The sequence below is a fragment of the Alligator sinensis genome, unplaced genomic scaffold (assembly GCF_000455745.1).
Source record: "Alligator sinensis unplaced genomic scaffold, ASM45574v1 scaffold3_1, whole genome shotgun sequence".
Lineage (NCBI taxonomy): Eukaryota > Metazoa > Chordata > Crocodylia > Alligatoridae > Alligator > Alligator sinensis.
The window spans coordinates 541,670-555,728 of record NW_005842465.1 but is presented as its reverse complement, the minus strand read 5'-3'; the positions used below and the strand labels follow the sequence as shown (position 1 = coordinate 555,728).

General features: G+C 50.1%; 1 long non-coding RNA gene across 2 annotated transcripts in view; it reads right to left on the bottom strand.

The window, feature by feature from the left end:
* Window positions 1-6,717: 6,717 nt before the first annotated feature.
* The window catches only part of LOC102370906, a 49,187-nt gene continuing 41,845 nt past the window's right edge, over window positions 6,718-14,059 (bottom strand). Inside the window, exons 4-6 of one of the 2 annotated variants that reach the window (XR_003095762.1) lie at window positions 13,141-13,309; window positions 11,859-12,010; window positions 6,718-11,033 (exon numbers count right to left, since the gene is read on the bottom strand). This is a non-coding gene — a long non-coding RNA (uncharacterized LOC102370906). The remainder of the gene's footprint in view (window positions 11,034-11,858; window positions 12,011-13,140; window positions 13,310-14,059) is intronic. The other variant, XR_324669.3, reaches the window with a different exon arrangement.

The window sequence follows — 14,059 nt, the reverse complement described above, 5'->3', positions numbered from 1 at the left end:
TCTTGAGGTCCCTTCCAACCCTAATTTGCTATGATTCTTTGATAACCAAGTGTACCCTTGTCCAAATTGGAGGTCCTTGGGCAGATCTGGAGGGTAATCCCATTTCACCCCAGCCTGGTTTGGTATGGTTTGGTTTGGCTCCCAGGATCTCAGTTCCACAAAAAAATGTATAGTGTACCAGTTGGAGAGTGTTGGAGGCTGTTTGCTAAAGTAAGCTATGTAAAAATATAGTGGAGTGGAGAAGAAAAAAAAAAAATCAATGAACCCAGTGGATCTAAGACAATCTGCCACCCATCTGGCTACCATTCTCTTCTTTCAAGTCTCCCCTGGCAGCACAGGTGATAATTTATACTGTGTGGCTACAAGTAGCCAAATGTAAACTGGGATAAGTGTACATCCTGTATGTTGGGGATGTGCATGAAAAAAATCTCAGCCATAGGCCTGTCTCTTGCCTCTTTTATCAGTAGCCCATCAGTATCAGTAGCCCATCTACCAATATACATGTGATTGGGGTGATTGCTTTGAATGTTTTGTAAAGCACTTGGAAGGTGAAAAGCACTGCCCAATGGCTATTGATAGTAATATAACCTGACACAGAGAAGAGAAAGGGGAGAAATGATAAGTACATCTTCTAGACAATCAATGCCCTGAACTTGCAATAATATTAGAGAAATGTTTACTTACTGTGCATGTAGTGGACAGATGTATTTGTACAGAGTAACTTTTTAATTTGCTGTTCCCTCACTATCGTTATGCATCTAACAGATGAAGAACTGACATTTATAAAACTATCAGGCTTGAATTATTTCTTATAAATTTCTTTCTTTCTCTCTTCCTTTCTGCCGCAAAGTTTATCCCTTTTTATGTATACTTGTACATGAGAACAACTGTTACCCTTTCTCTTTTTTAATTCCGTATGTCTTCTTGTAAATGTAACGCCCACACACACACTTGGCTTGTGTATGCTAAAGTGTGTGTTTTTTGGTTGTGTATTGTGTTTTGTAGAGGTGCACTGACACATCGGTCCGATATCAGATCGGCACTGATATAGAGAAATTTGTCTGTATTGGAAATCAGCCTGATATGGCTGATAATTTGGCCGATAAATGGCCCATGCATGTGCGCAGCCACAGTGCAGCATTAGGCAGCGAGGACCACAGCCCGGCAGCTTGGAGAGCTGCATGCAGCTGGTAAGTCTGGTGTGGTGGGAGGGGGAAGGAGGAAATGGGGAGGAAAGGGAAGGGTGTAGTGGGACAGATCAAGGCCCCCCATGGTGAGGGAGGGAGTGGGGCTGGGGCAAGCACTGCCCAGCTGGGGCGAGGCAGGTGCAGGATGGAGCCGTGGCTCATCCAGGAGGTAAGGGGAGGGAACGGGGCGGCTTCTGCTGCTGCATGCCGCTTGTCTGGGAACCGTTTGTCTGGCGCTTGTCTGCTTATCTGGCAGCTCCTGCCGCTGCTCCTGCCACTTGTCCGGGAGGGCATGGGGGGGCATGTGCCTCCAGATCTGTGTGGCATGGGGTGGGGTGGGGCAGGCTGGGGCCAGGGCTGTGCCGGGCTCTTCACAGCAGGAGATCTGGATGTCCAGGCTACAGCCATAGGCCTGGGCCCTCGGTGCTGTTTCACAGCTATTTCATTTCAGCCTAGTTGAGTGGATGAACCCCAGCCATATGTTTGATGGGCAGACTTGGGTCAGGGTGAAGCCTTGCAGTTTGAGCCAGGGTGAGATCTGGCACTTGTTGTTTATCTAGTCCTCAGTGCAATATAGGCCTGGCTGGCTTTTGCTGCCCAGTTCGGGCTCAGTGAGATGGTCCTGACCTTTCCTTTGAGTTCTGTAGTTTTCTGCCCTACAGAGCTGGGATTGAGACTAGGAGTTTAGGGGTGCAGTATGCTGATGAAAGCCACAGTTAACCCCTCAAAGCCAACATGCAGAAGTGGAGGTTAGTGCTCTACCATTTTTCCATGAGCAACGGAGCCCCTTGCAACACAGAAAGACCCATGCCCTCAAGCAGCTCCCCACAGTGCATTGAACCCAAGGAGCAGCTCATAGGACACTCCAGTGTGGGGCCCCCTCTCCAGCCCATTGCTAAAGGGCAGGTATAAGGGTTCAGGCCCCTGGAACTACTAGTTGGGGAGCCCCAAGTCCCAGACTGCCTGGATATGGGTGAAGCCGACTTGGTTTTGTAGTTAATTGTGTTTTTAAAATTATATTTAGTGTTTTGTTTTATTCTCTGTAATTCAATTTGGGTTTTTGTGTTTATACTACTTGTGAGGAGGGGTTTTTGTTTATACAGGACACCCCAGCAAATTTAGCATTCCCAGGTTTCTGGGTTGGGGCTTGAGCCACTGGTATAATTTATTTGGTACCCCAAAATGTGAACCCAGCCCTTTTTGCTGCTGACCAGTGCCTGGCAGAAGGGTTACATAAAGAAGAATCTGGAGGTACTGCAGTTTGACAAGAAAAGACAATATGAGATACGATGAGAGAAGATGGGACAATACAAGGGAGGAAGAGTGGGCAGAGGACAAGATGAAATGACACCAGTGCAGACCAGGAGATGATGTGAGATGGGATGATAAGAGACGTGGATGAGACTGGATTTGGTAAAGCGAGATAGCATGGAATGGAAAAGGGTGATAAGAGAGGATGGCATGACAGATTGAGAGAAGAGGTTGAGATGAGAGAGGATAAGAGAAAACAGGATAAGATAAAAACAAGAATGAAGAAGATAAATGGTTGGGTTGGATAAGCTCTTACAGGTAGCTTTCAGGCAGAGCAGAGCAAGGCATGTTTGCTCAGGCACCCTGAGCTGAACACTTTTACTTTCGCTGCTGGCTTTAGCTAAGGACCCACTGCTCAGTGTCTTCCCCTCTCCTGCAGCCGAGTTAGTTTATAGCGCCATGAGGCCACCCTGGGTTTGTAAGAAATGCAAAAGAAACAAACAAAGATTAAAAAAAAAAAACCTGCTACTTAGCTTTGGTGCTGGCTCCATGTCTTTGGCTTGCTAGGCTCTTGCCATGCTTCACTCCCCGGTTGCCTCTTACATTCAGAGGCTTTGAAAAAGCCCGCATGGGGTCCGTGCAGACAAAATAAACAAAAGAGAAGCCTTGCTTATGCCCCTTCCAGGGCTGTTTGACCTCATCTTACCCCAGGCTCAGGGCAGCTGTGTCCTCTGCCCCGTTGCTCGTGCAGTTGTCCCCCAGAGGCTGCTTTTAGTGTCTCTTATTTCCCCACCCCAGCTGGTTCCCCAACAAGGATCCTCAGACTCAACAAGGTGAGTCTCTCCAGGCCTGGGTTGGGCATGGGGAATGTTTCCAGGGTGTGGGGCCATTCGGGCTCCTCCACACCCATAGTAACAGGGCTGAGCCTTGTTACACAAGACAAAAGAGGATGGGTAGTTGGATGATGAGATGAGGCTTTAGTGAAGCTTCCCCTGGACTCCTGTGTCTGGTTTGGTGTCCCACTTTTCAAGAAATCTGCGGACAGATTGGAAAGAGCCTGGCAGAGAGCAATACAAATTATTAGAGGTTTGGGACACATGATTTATGAAGAAAGGCTGAAAGAATTAGGGCTATTTAGTATGGACCAAGCAAGAATTTGATAACACTCTTCAAATACCTGAAGGAGGATTACAAAGAGGATGGAGACAGCACTTTCTCTGTGGCTGTAGGGAACAGGTCTAGGAACAATGGCTTCAGACCAGAGCAGAGGAAATTTAGGTTGGGGATTAGGAGGTACTTTTTGACTATGAGGATGGTCAAGCATTGGAACAGGCTATCTGGAGAAGTTGTGGAATACTCCAGCCCTGGAGATTTTCAAGAGCAGGTTGGACAGACACTTGACTGGGATGGTTTAGTTGGAAATGTTCCTGCCTTGAGTAGGGGGCTGGATTAGATGACCTTGTGAGATCCCTCCAGCCCTGCTTTCCTATGATCATATGCAGGTGAAGAAGATGACTGATGAGATGAAAGTAGAAGATAGAGTGCACATGGGATGAACAAGGCAAGACAAGTGAAGGGGAGAAGAGATTAAAAAAGAAGAAACGACGGAGAATGAGGTGAGCAAGAATGAGACAAGGGATGATGCCTGAATGAGAAGCACTGGGAGTGGAAGAAAGAGAGGACAGTTGAAAAGATAATTTAGTGCAATGGCCCTTGGAATCCTTAAAGCCCCGGCCTGATTGACAAGAGAAGGACCAAAGCAGGGTGTGCTGGAGGAGACCATTCACTTTTCAAGGGGAGGTTGTAGTTCCTGACCTTTACAACTGATGTTTCTTTTGCACTTTTGCCTGGAGTTTTTAATGGCTGCTGTCCTGATATCGGAGGTCAATGCACTCAGTGTGAAGGAATAACTCTGATAATAAGGTGCTTACTATTCAGGGCATTGGGTGAAAACATTATCTTCTGTGCTGTTTATAACACTGACATTGTAAGAGTCTGGACAAATGTACAGGCTTAAAATCCTACCTTCCTCCTAATTTAGAGCACTTCAGTACTATACAAGTGTACAGTCCCTTCCCAACTCAAGGGTTTCGTAATGTGCTGGAGCTCCACAGCCAAGGGTTGATGAGCAGACTTGGTGTACCTTTGACTTCTGAAAACAATGGAGTGACAACAGCAAGAGCTTTATGGATATTTTACTCCCAGGCTTCTGCTCTAGGCTTCCTGCTACCCCAGTCCTAATCCATTCCCCATGCATTGCCTTTGTAACAGGAGCAGAGAGCACGGGCCCATATGTCTCCTCACTCTCTAGGCTCCCACAGCACCGCTGCTCATGGTGGACTCTAATTACCTAGTCATGCTTTGCTGCTTCTTCCATCTCTTTTGCTGCCAAGTGGCCTGTGGCACAGTGGCTGCAGGGACTATGACCCTGATACACCAAAGGTACCTTCTGAAGCTCTGCTCTCTATGTGCTGGGGAAGGGAGAACATAGGGAGACCACAGAGGACGGTCTTCTCTGGGACTACCTCTGAACTGTGTTCTGCTGCTGCTTGGCCAGAGATGTGAGCAGCTGTGTGTTTGAGTGGATGGTCTTGGGGTCATGGAGTGACAAGCAGAAGTGGTAGAAGTTTAGGCTGAGGAAGGCCACATTTATGGAGTGCTGCACGGAGCTGGCCCTCCTCAGCCTAAAGTTCTGCCACTTTTGCTTGTCATCCTATGACCCCAAGACTATCTACTGTTGTTTCAGAGGCAGGCCACCAAAATAAAGGTTCCCATGACCATGGAGAAGCAGGCAGATGGCTGGATGGGCTTTCTGAACTGCACTGGAGTTTCAGTGGCACCTATATTCCATCCTGTACCCATTGTACCATTGCTTGAAGCACATCAACTGCAAGGGCTACTGCTTCATCATGCTGCAAGGCATTGGGGACCACTGGGGATGGTTCATTCATGAGTGATTGGATGAGGCCCATAATTCCAGGGTCTTCAAGAACCTCAGCCTGGCCTCCCAATGATGCTAGGAACATTTGCTCAGGTGCTGCTTGCATAGAGCTGGACAGAGTGACTATTCCCACCTGCTGCTTGGGGGACTACCTACCTGCTTCTTTGGTGGCTTGTGAAGCCCTACATGAGGCAGCTGGATGCCAGGAAGGGTCTCTTAAAACCATCAGCTAAACAGCTGATGGGGGAGTAGGTGGGGGGAGTGTCTGAGCACCTTATAGAGTAGTGGAGAGCACTGGAGGTCCTCCCGGATGCTAGCAAATGGTATGTGTGATCAGGGCACTCTCATGAGGGAAGTCCTAGTGAGCTTCAGTTAACAGCGCTAGGCAGGAGGAGGGGAACTGTTGTGTAAAACCAAAGTAAGTACAGACAGAACAATTTGTTTACTTGATTTTTAAACCCAAATAAAATGTTATTAATATTTGACACTGCCCTGTCACTGTCAAACTGGCCACATAGTCTCCGTTGTACCTGAATCTCCTGAGTGCTGCAGTCCCTTGCCTTCCAGACCCAAGCTGGCTCTCCTGCACCCGGCAAACCTTGCCAAGCAAGATGTGCTTCCCTTTCCCTTCCACCAAATCCCAGAAAAAATACTGCCTGAATTGCCTAGACACAAAACTCTCCAAAGCACTAGATGACCCAGAGCCTGGCACAACCACCTTGCTAACACTGAGTCCTTTACCCCTAAAGTAGCCTTCTACCATTATCCTCCCACCGGCTCTATCCTCCATGATAGATGGAGATCACAATAGAGAGCCTGTTCTAATGTCACCTCCAAGGCTGCATGGCAGGGTAGCCCTGCTAGCCAACCCTGCTGCTGGCAACCCCTGCAAGTCATATAATCAGCCTCTTCCTTCTGCCCCAGTCCCAGCCACTGCTTGCTGCCCCTTAAATCCAAACTTACTTGTTTGGTATAAGCCAAAAGATGACAGACAGCTCTAGCCACTACTTATGAGGGCTTGGACTGGTGTCCTATGAGAAGTCCTCTGCCCGTTACTATAGCCTAGCCTAGTGGGAAATGGAGGGGCAAAAGGGGAATCTCATTTACCAGACCATTTTAATGAGAGGATGCTCATACTCTTTGTTGCTCATGTGGGCTGAGCTGTACATGTAGACAAATTTCAACCTCATCCTAAGCCCCTTGTATGTACGTACGTACACACACACACACACACACACACACACACACACACACACACACACACACACACAGAGCCACCCTAAGACAATCAAGATGCTCCATGGACCTCAGGAAACAGAAGTAGTCAATACTGGGCCATATCCTGAGTGACCAAACAGGTGCTCTGGGGGTCTGATATTAGTGAGCCTCAGGCTTCTTTAAAGTTCTGGTTCTCACCAGGATCCATAGAGATCATCCTGTGTATGCCTGGTGCGAATCAGCAGCATTTTAAGGTGTTGCATTTACAGAGAGAACAAAGTTCCATTAATGTGAGGACTGATCCTTGCTTGGCTCTTCCAGTTCATTATGATGGCTCTGGATAGTCTTGATGCCTAGAAAATGGCCCATCCCTTATTGAATTTCTTCCTCCTCCATTGCCTCTTGCCCTTTCAGCTGTTTCACTTGCTCCCTACCAGATCCCAGGTGGATGAGATGCTGGTTTTCTTGGCTGGTGTGAGGAGACCTGCTGCGGTTTGGAGATTTTCCCCACAGAATCCTGATGCCTACTTCCACCCTGCCCCATGCCCCACTAGCAGCTTAGCATCTGGTGTACTTCACACTCCCCTTTGCAAGTCAGGGAGAGAAAGCTCAGCTGGGGAGAACCCTCTAATTTTGCAATTTCCTTTGCCCCTTCAGTGCACCCTCCTCGTACCAAAGAAACTGCACACAGCACAGGGGATCACAGGAAAATACTCACAATTTATTACTCAAACAAGTCCCCTGGTGTGAGCAGTCCAGGACTCTCCTAGACACGCAGTGATCTCTTCAAATAACTACACTGTTTTCTCTCCCCATCCCAGCCCTCTCCTGATGCCCAACTATACCCCAGCCAAAATGAATGAGATTGACAGTTTGATGTTCAAAGACACACATCATCAGAGAGGGAGGGAGCTTCCTTTTGGAACTGCTCTTCATCCTCCTAGTACTGTCAGGTCAGATCAGTAGCCACAAGTTTCTGGTCCCCATGTCCACCCCAGACCACGGCCTCCAGACACTTCCTGTGCTCAGTTCAGAATCCCAAGGAAGCAGCAGGAACACACTATACACACCCAACGTGGACCCGCACCAACACACACACAGCTACATTGTACAGACATTAAATCCAGGGTACTGCTTGTTTACACAGTAAGAATGATGCTAAATCCAGTATCCTTGTTCAGGAATTATTTAGACAGTGAGACCAGAGCCTGGTCTCAGTTACACTTGTGTAAAACTATAACTTTGCCATTCCTGGCATTTGATTTATTCCAGATATACCCAAGTTTCCCCTTGTTCTCTCCTTGCAGCACAATCCTGGCAGACAGATGTTTTACAAGTTTAACAGACTGGGAGGGAGGGCAGAGACACAATCGCTTGCTCTGGACTTGGGATGTGCTTGGAAAAGACTGATTAGTTCTGAAAACATTTGGCTTGGTCCCACTGGCAAAGTACTTGTGGAATAGCCAATGAAATATGATTTTAGCAGCTGGTATTTCAAGTTTGAAACTGATGCCTTGTCCCTTTTGCAGTCTCTGATTCCAGGTGCCCCCCCCACAATGGCAGGAAATATCAAATTGTAGATCAAGTAGTTCTTGAAATGGCAGCTACCAAAAATCACAATGGAAATTAAGAAGGTGGGGGAGGAAGGCAAAATGGTAATTGAATGGTATGATTGTAAAAGGCTGGGTACAATGATTTTTCCCAGATAGAAATAAGTGCTTTATACCTCTAGAAACCTGAGAGCCTGGATTGGTTAATAGCATGGGGTTTATGGCTGTGAGACATTAATGTATAAAATCCATGTTGAGCCTTCAGGGGTTGCTCAGTGGGTCTGTATTTTTTAAATACTTATCCAATCCTGAATATAATCAGCACTTTGGACCAGTGACATGTTTATAACCAGAGTGAGATTTGTGGGTATATGCGATCATTTTATAAATGACTGAAATTCCCAGATAGAAGGAGCTGGAGAATGACAAAGGGTTGTTATCTCTGTGTAGCACAATGGATGTTTGGTGCCCGTAGAAGTATTTCGTTCTTTGGGTTTTGTATTCCTTGGCCAGTTCAACAGAGGCACCTGTAGCATTGATGACCATGACCTGCTGTAGCGCTCAGATTCATCCTGATCCAACAGCAGCACAGCTGAGCACTTCAAGGCCCAAGTCCTGCAAAGCAGGAGCTGCCCAGAGCCAGGCCAGGAAACATCACCCCAGAAAAACCAGGCTGGAAAAAGAGTTTTAGGATGAGTTACCGAGTTAATGACATGGGATAGATACACTTACCGCACAACCCTTAACTGCATGTGGGAACCTGGAGAATCACCAAAAACTCAGATTAGCAGGGCCAGGACAGGCAGCCATAAGCTACCTGCCCTTAGGACTGGCAGATGGTGGAAAGCCAGAAATATGTTACTGTCAGACCTTGGGGGATGGGGGACAAAACCAGCATGGGCTTTTGAAGTCTCCTGAACATCTTAGCTGTGCAGCAGGGAGGGGGTGGGCTCCCTATGGGGCTCCCTGAGGAGGGGCTGGCAGCCTTGTCAAAGGGAGTACTCACCGATGAGCAGCCGGGGTGCCCAGGGGGAGAAATGGCAAGGGAGGGGACGGCCTAACTCCAGGCTAACTCATTCCCCACTCTATCATTCATTAAAGATAGAGAATCTTTGCAGGATTGTCCCACGACTAGGGCTGTTCTCCTGGTGCCTCTACACACCCGGTACTGGAAACAAGGCCAGTGGCAGTGAGTTCTGCTTGGTGCTTACTGCTCATTTCTATTAAGCCAGCTATCCCACAACTCTTTGTCATGCTCATTAGCTTGGTCCTGACTGCCAGGTGAATGGTGGGGAGAAGCCAGCAGCTGCTCTGCAGGGGCTCAGTACAAGCTCCCTTGCAGACCGGGAAGCTCTGCATGGTCTTATCAGCTGGGCCCTGGTCTGTGCCGTGTTTGGGCAGTGTCCTACCTAGTGGGGCCCTGCTCCATATTTTGGGCTCCCAGGCCTTCTCACACTGCAAACACATGCTAAGGGGCAAGCAGGCCATCAGGTTTCTCTGCACCAGAGCTCCTTCCTGTGCCCGTTGCACCCTACCAGCCCTGAGCCCCACCTCATGCTCTGCAGTGAGATCACAGCCCAACAGCTTCTCCTCTGGGAGCCAGGCAGGAGGACTGGGTGCGGTGGGAGATCCTGTGCCTTTGATGGAAAACAGGTATTCAGTCCCTGCCCAGACTTCAGTACCACCTGGTGCCACCTGCAGATCAGCCATGGCAAGCTTGGGATGTAAGGGATGGGAACAGGTGGGTGAGGTGAGCCCAGTGTAATACATCAACTGTTCTGCAGAGGGCAGCATGTGGCCAGGTCCTGGAAGCCTGTGTGTAGGAAGCACAGTCCTAGGCTCTGAGCTCACGGATGTTATGCTAACCTTGTTGCCTACCCCTGAAGTCAGGTCAGCCTCCCTCCACTCAGTTCACTACAGTATTGGTCAGTCACCCTGCCATGCACTGCAGAGCCCAGCTGCCCCTTCCTCTTGTTCCTGCCTTCATTGGTTACAGAGCAAATGCCGTAGCTACAGAGCAGGGTCTGCTTCTCAGGGCCAGCAGTGAAGGAAGTAGCTTTGCACAGTGTTCCCCTTGCCTGGACTCTAACAGGAACCCAGGAGGCTTGGGAGTCTGTGCCAGGCCTGGGACAGAAGTGGGGAGGGGGTATTGCTGAGCCCCCGCCCCCACCCCAAATACACGCACACACACGGCAAGGGTTTACAGTGGGACCCTGGATCAGTGGGATCATGCCCAAGAATGGTCCCCGACTCCTGCTTCTTAGAGAAGGGCTTCTCCATTGGGACACAGAGTGGAGCCTGCACTGTGTTCCCCTCTGGACCATTTCCCCAAATCTTGTCAAGAGGCCTGAAGAAGGATACTGGATCATGAGAAAAAGAACAAAGAAATTGCTTCCAAAACGTCACAGTGGACAGTGCCCTCACATAAAAATAGCTACTCCCCTGCTCCTCTCAGCAATTCCTAGGGCAAGGCTGCCTCTGAGCTGCTTGACTGTGCAGGTGTGAAGACAAGAAAATATCCCCCAAAACAAAAGCCCTTGGTCCCTTTGTTTGTTCCCTTAAACACCACAGAAGAAATGGTTCCCTGCAGGGATTTGTCCCAGCTGCACCAGACTTGAGGGGCTTATTCCCCTTTGGCTGCTCCATGTCCCTCCTCTGCTCCCCTCTTCTAAGGAACACAAGATGTTCTTGCTGCATAGCACCAAGGAAAACCCAGCAAACTCCAGGCCACGCCAGTAAAGCTTGGTTGATGCTCGACAGTCTCCTCTTTCCCTGCTGGTCAGAAACGCGCCCACGGGAGGTGTTAAGATGTGTCCTTCAGCTCTGGGCTTTGGGGCTGCTGAGGGGGAACCTCTGTGGTCGGGGACTGCATTTCCTGGGATCTGTCTGTGAAGAAAGCAGGAGGGATAAATGCAGTGAACAAGCCTGCAGGTTGGGCCCCCTGCTGAAGAGATGGTACAGCACAAGCTCCCTCATTCCCAGTGCCTGATTCCTGGGCAGCCCAACACCTTAGGTCTCCAGCTCCTGGGTAGCCCCACTGCTGCAGCCCCCACTGTCTCCAGAGCCCCTGCCTATGGATGTCCTCATTATTCCAGCAATTTCCCTGCCACAGCTCTTAATCCCTAAGCAGCCCATCCTTATGCCCTGCCTCAAAGGGCCCATTTTCTGGGCTTATTCAGTCCCTGGTGTCTTGGCACAGACAGCCAACAATGCCAAATGTGCTGTTCCTCAAACAACCATGCCTTTGCAATCCCCACACAGAAAGAATTAGCCAGTAGGGCAAGAAGGCTGAGCACTAGAATGGGGGAGAGCAGCTCTAGGAATGGGTCTGTGTAATCCTGTAGGAAACCCACAAGCCATGGTCACTACTCCAACTGGCAGCTCACTGCGTCAGGGACTTGTGCGCTGTGTTTCTACAGTGCCCAGCACCACAGGTGCTGGTCCAGGACTGAAGCTGCTGATTGACAGGATACAAAAACAATGATTACAGAGGTGCCTATTCGAATACATAGCAATTCTCTTCACAGAAAGGGGATGCAACTTGATTATAAGCCAGCAGACTCAATCCCTTGCTCCAACCAGTGTGCCGGGATCCTGATACACCATGACACCTGCTCCATCTCCTCTGTTTCTGGTGGCTTCATAAGCAAGGATCCTCAGGACTGCACTTCCCAACCCCCAGCAGTGCCTGGCCCAGGGCCTGGTACATACCTGCGTTTAGAGACATTTCTGCTAGTTTGAGAGGGAGGTCAGAAGGGCTGACACCGGCCGGTGAGCCCAGGATGTCAGGCAGGGCGTTCCTTCGGCCAGTCCTCCCAGAGGATGCAAAGTCCAACACGGGCTCCACCTCAGTCATGCTTTCCCTAGAGCAAGATGGCACATCCAGATCAGGCTGGCACCTCCCCCTGCTCTTACACACAGATCCCTGGCAGAATCTCTGACCCAGGAAGGTGCTGCGCCCTCAGGCAGGCAGCGAACAGGTCTCTAATTCTGGAGCTGTGGTTAGTTATTCTGCCCCTGGACAATGCCCACAGGTGCCCTAGTACAACAATGCTCTCCCCATCAACACACGAGCTTGCAGGCACATGCAAGTGCATGATGAATACTGCCTGGCCTTAATGCACATGGAAGAGACAGCTTCTAACCCAGGTTGGGAAAGAAAACTGCATCAGCCTCTCCACACCCCTGCCCGGCCTCGACCCGCCCATCTATAAAAGGCATCTCAGTAGGCCCCAAAGGGTTGTAGCAGGAGAGCAGAGCCCTGCCAGGCTGGGGCAACAGCAGCAGCATTCCCCTGCAACCAGGGGTTGAATCAGGGATAGAAGCAGGTATTTCTAGCCATCAGCTAAAGAACCAGGCTCTGTGGCTGGGGTTGTAATGGACTTAGACCCTCTGGACAGTGGGCACTGAGGGGAACTCTTTAACACATGCTGAGCCATGCCTAACTGGGGTGCTGGACTGCTTAGACAGGAGACTGGCTGGTGACATTGTACCTCAGAGTCATGAGCTGTGGTCACTCAGTTCCCACTATTAACCCACTGAGGAGCGGAGATCTGGGCATGCAGAGCTGGCAGTGAAGATGACCCTTCCCTTGCCTCCAACTGTTCTGGTCTATGAGGGGTCAAGCCGACTCATCTGGCCTTGAACTTTGTCATTCATGTCAGGTTGGACTTAAGTAACTTGTGAACAGATACTGTGACATGAATGTCTGGCAGGACGGGAGGTGGTGCCAGGGCTCCTGGGTACTTCAGGGGTATGCAGGCAACAGCTGGCTGCACAGCAACCCACTAATCTGCATTGTTGAAGAAGGCAATGGCTAGGGGGTCCCCACTGAACCAGGCTCTGAGCCTGCTAGGTCTGCTCACAGCCTCTACCTGAGCCTTCCTGTCAAGAGCAGCCTGGGGCTTGCAGCCCAGAAAGTCCAGAGCCAGGGCAGTGCACGTCCTAGCTCACCTGCTGCATGACACCGGAGGCGCAGGAGGAGCAGCCTTACCTGTGGCCTTCCGGAATGGGCTGGCTCTCCTTCTCCAGGCTCCCAAGGGTGGGGTCTCCCCCTCCAGACGTCTTTCAGGTTGTGGAGTTACTTCCCCAAGAGAATCTGGTACTCGGGCCTGGGTCTGCTCCCAGCACGGTTATCCTTTGCCCACAGAGCGATGCAGCAGCTGCTTGTGCAAAGAGACAGGAAGAGACCTCAGAGCAGTCACAGGGACACCCATGCACCACAGAGCGACAGCTGCCAGCTACGGCTGCTGCAGGGCCAGCTCTGCCAAGCCCTCCACACGCAGCCCCAGCTCCACCTCTCTCCACACCCCTGTTTCAAATCACCCAGTTCTTCTTACCCAGCCTTCACTAACCCCTCTCCAGCTCAGCTGTAATGTGCTCTAGAAAAGGCTGAGTGGGGGTGCTTTACACACTACACTAGAAAGAAAGGCGACTTGCTTCGGCTGGTGTGTTCCTCTCAGCCCTTCTAGTCCACTGCATGGACAATGCAGTGCCTCTATCAGGCCCTGCTGAGGAAACTGTCCCACAGTGAGAGGGAGCCTCATAGCAATGAGCCCGGCTGTGAGTGAGTACACAATCATTTAGGTTGGAGAGTCAAAGGCAGCCAAATGCATTGATAGCCATGTCACCTCCCTGGGCGGTGCTGGCTGAAGGAAGCGGTGTGCCCTAACTGAAGAGAGCCACGCAGGCCGGGGCAGACCTAGGAGTTAGTCACAGGCAGGACAGGATCCTGGGACAATCCCTGCTGCATCATCTGAACTTTTTGGCAAGCACAGAGCTGCAGCAACAGGCGCTATCAAGAGAGGGCCCATTTCTGTCTCTGGCAACTAGAAACTGTCCTGGTCAAGCTTGACATGACAGATTCATGCATGAACACTGAGTGAGTAAGAAAGCCACCAATGCTTCAGCAG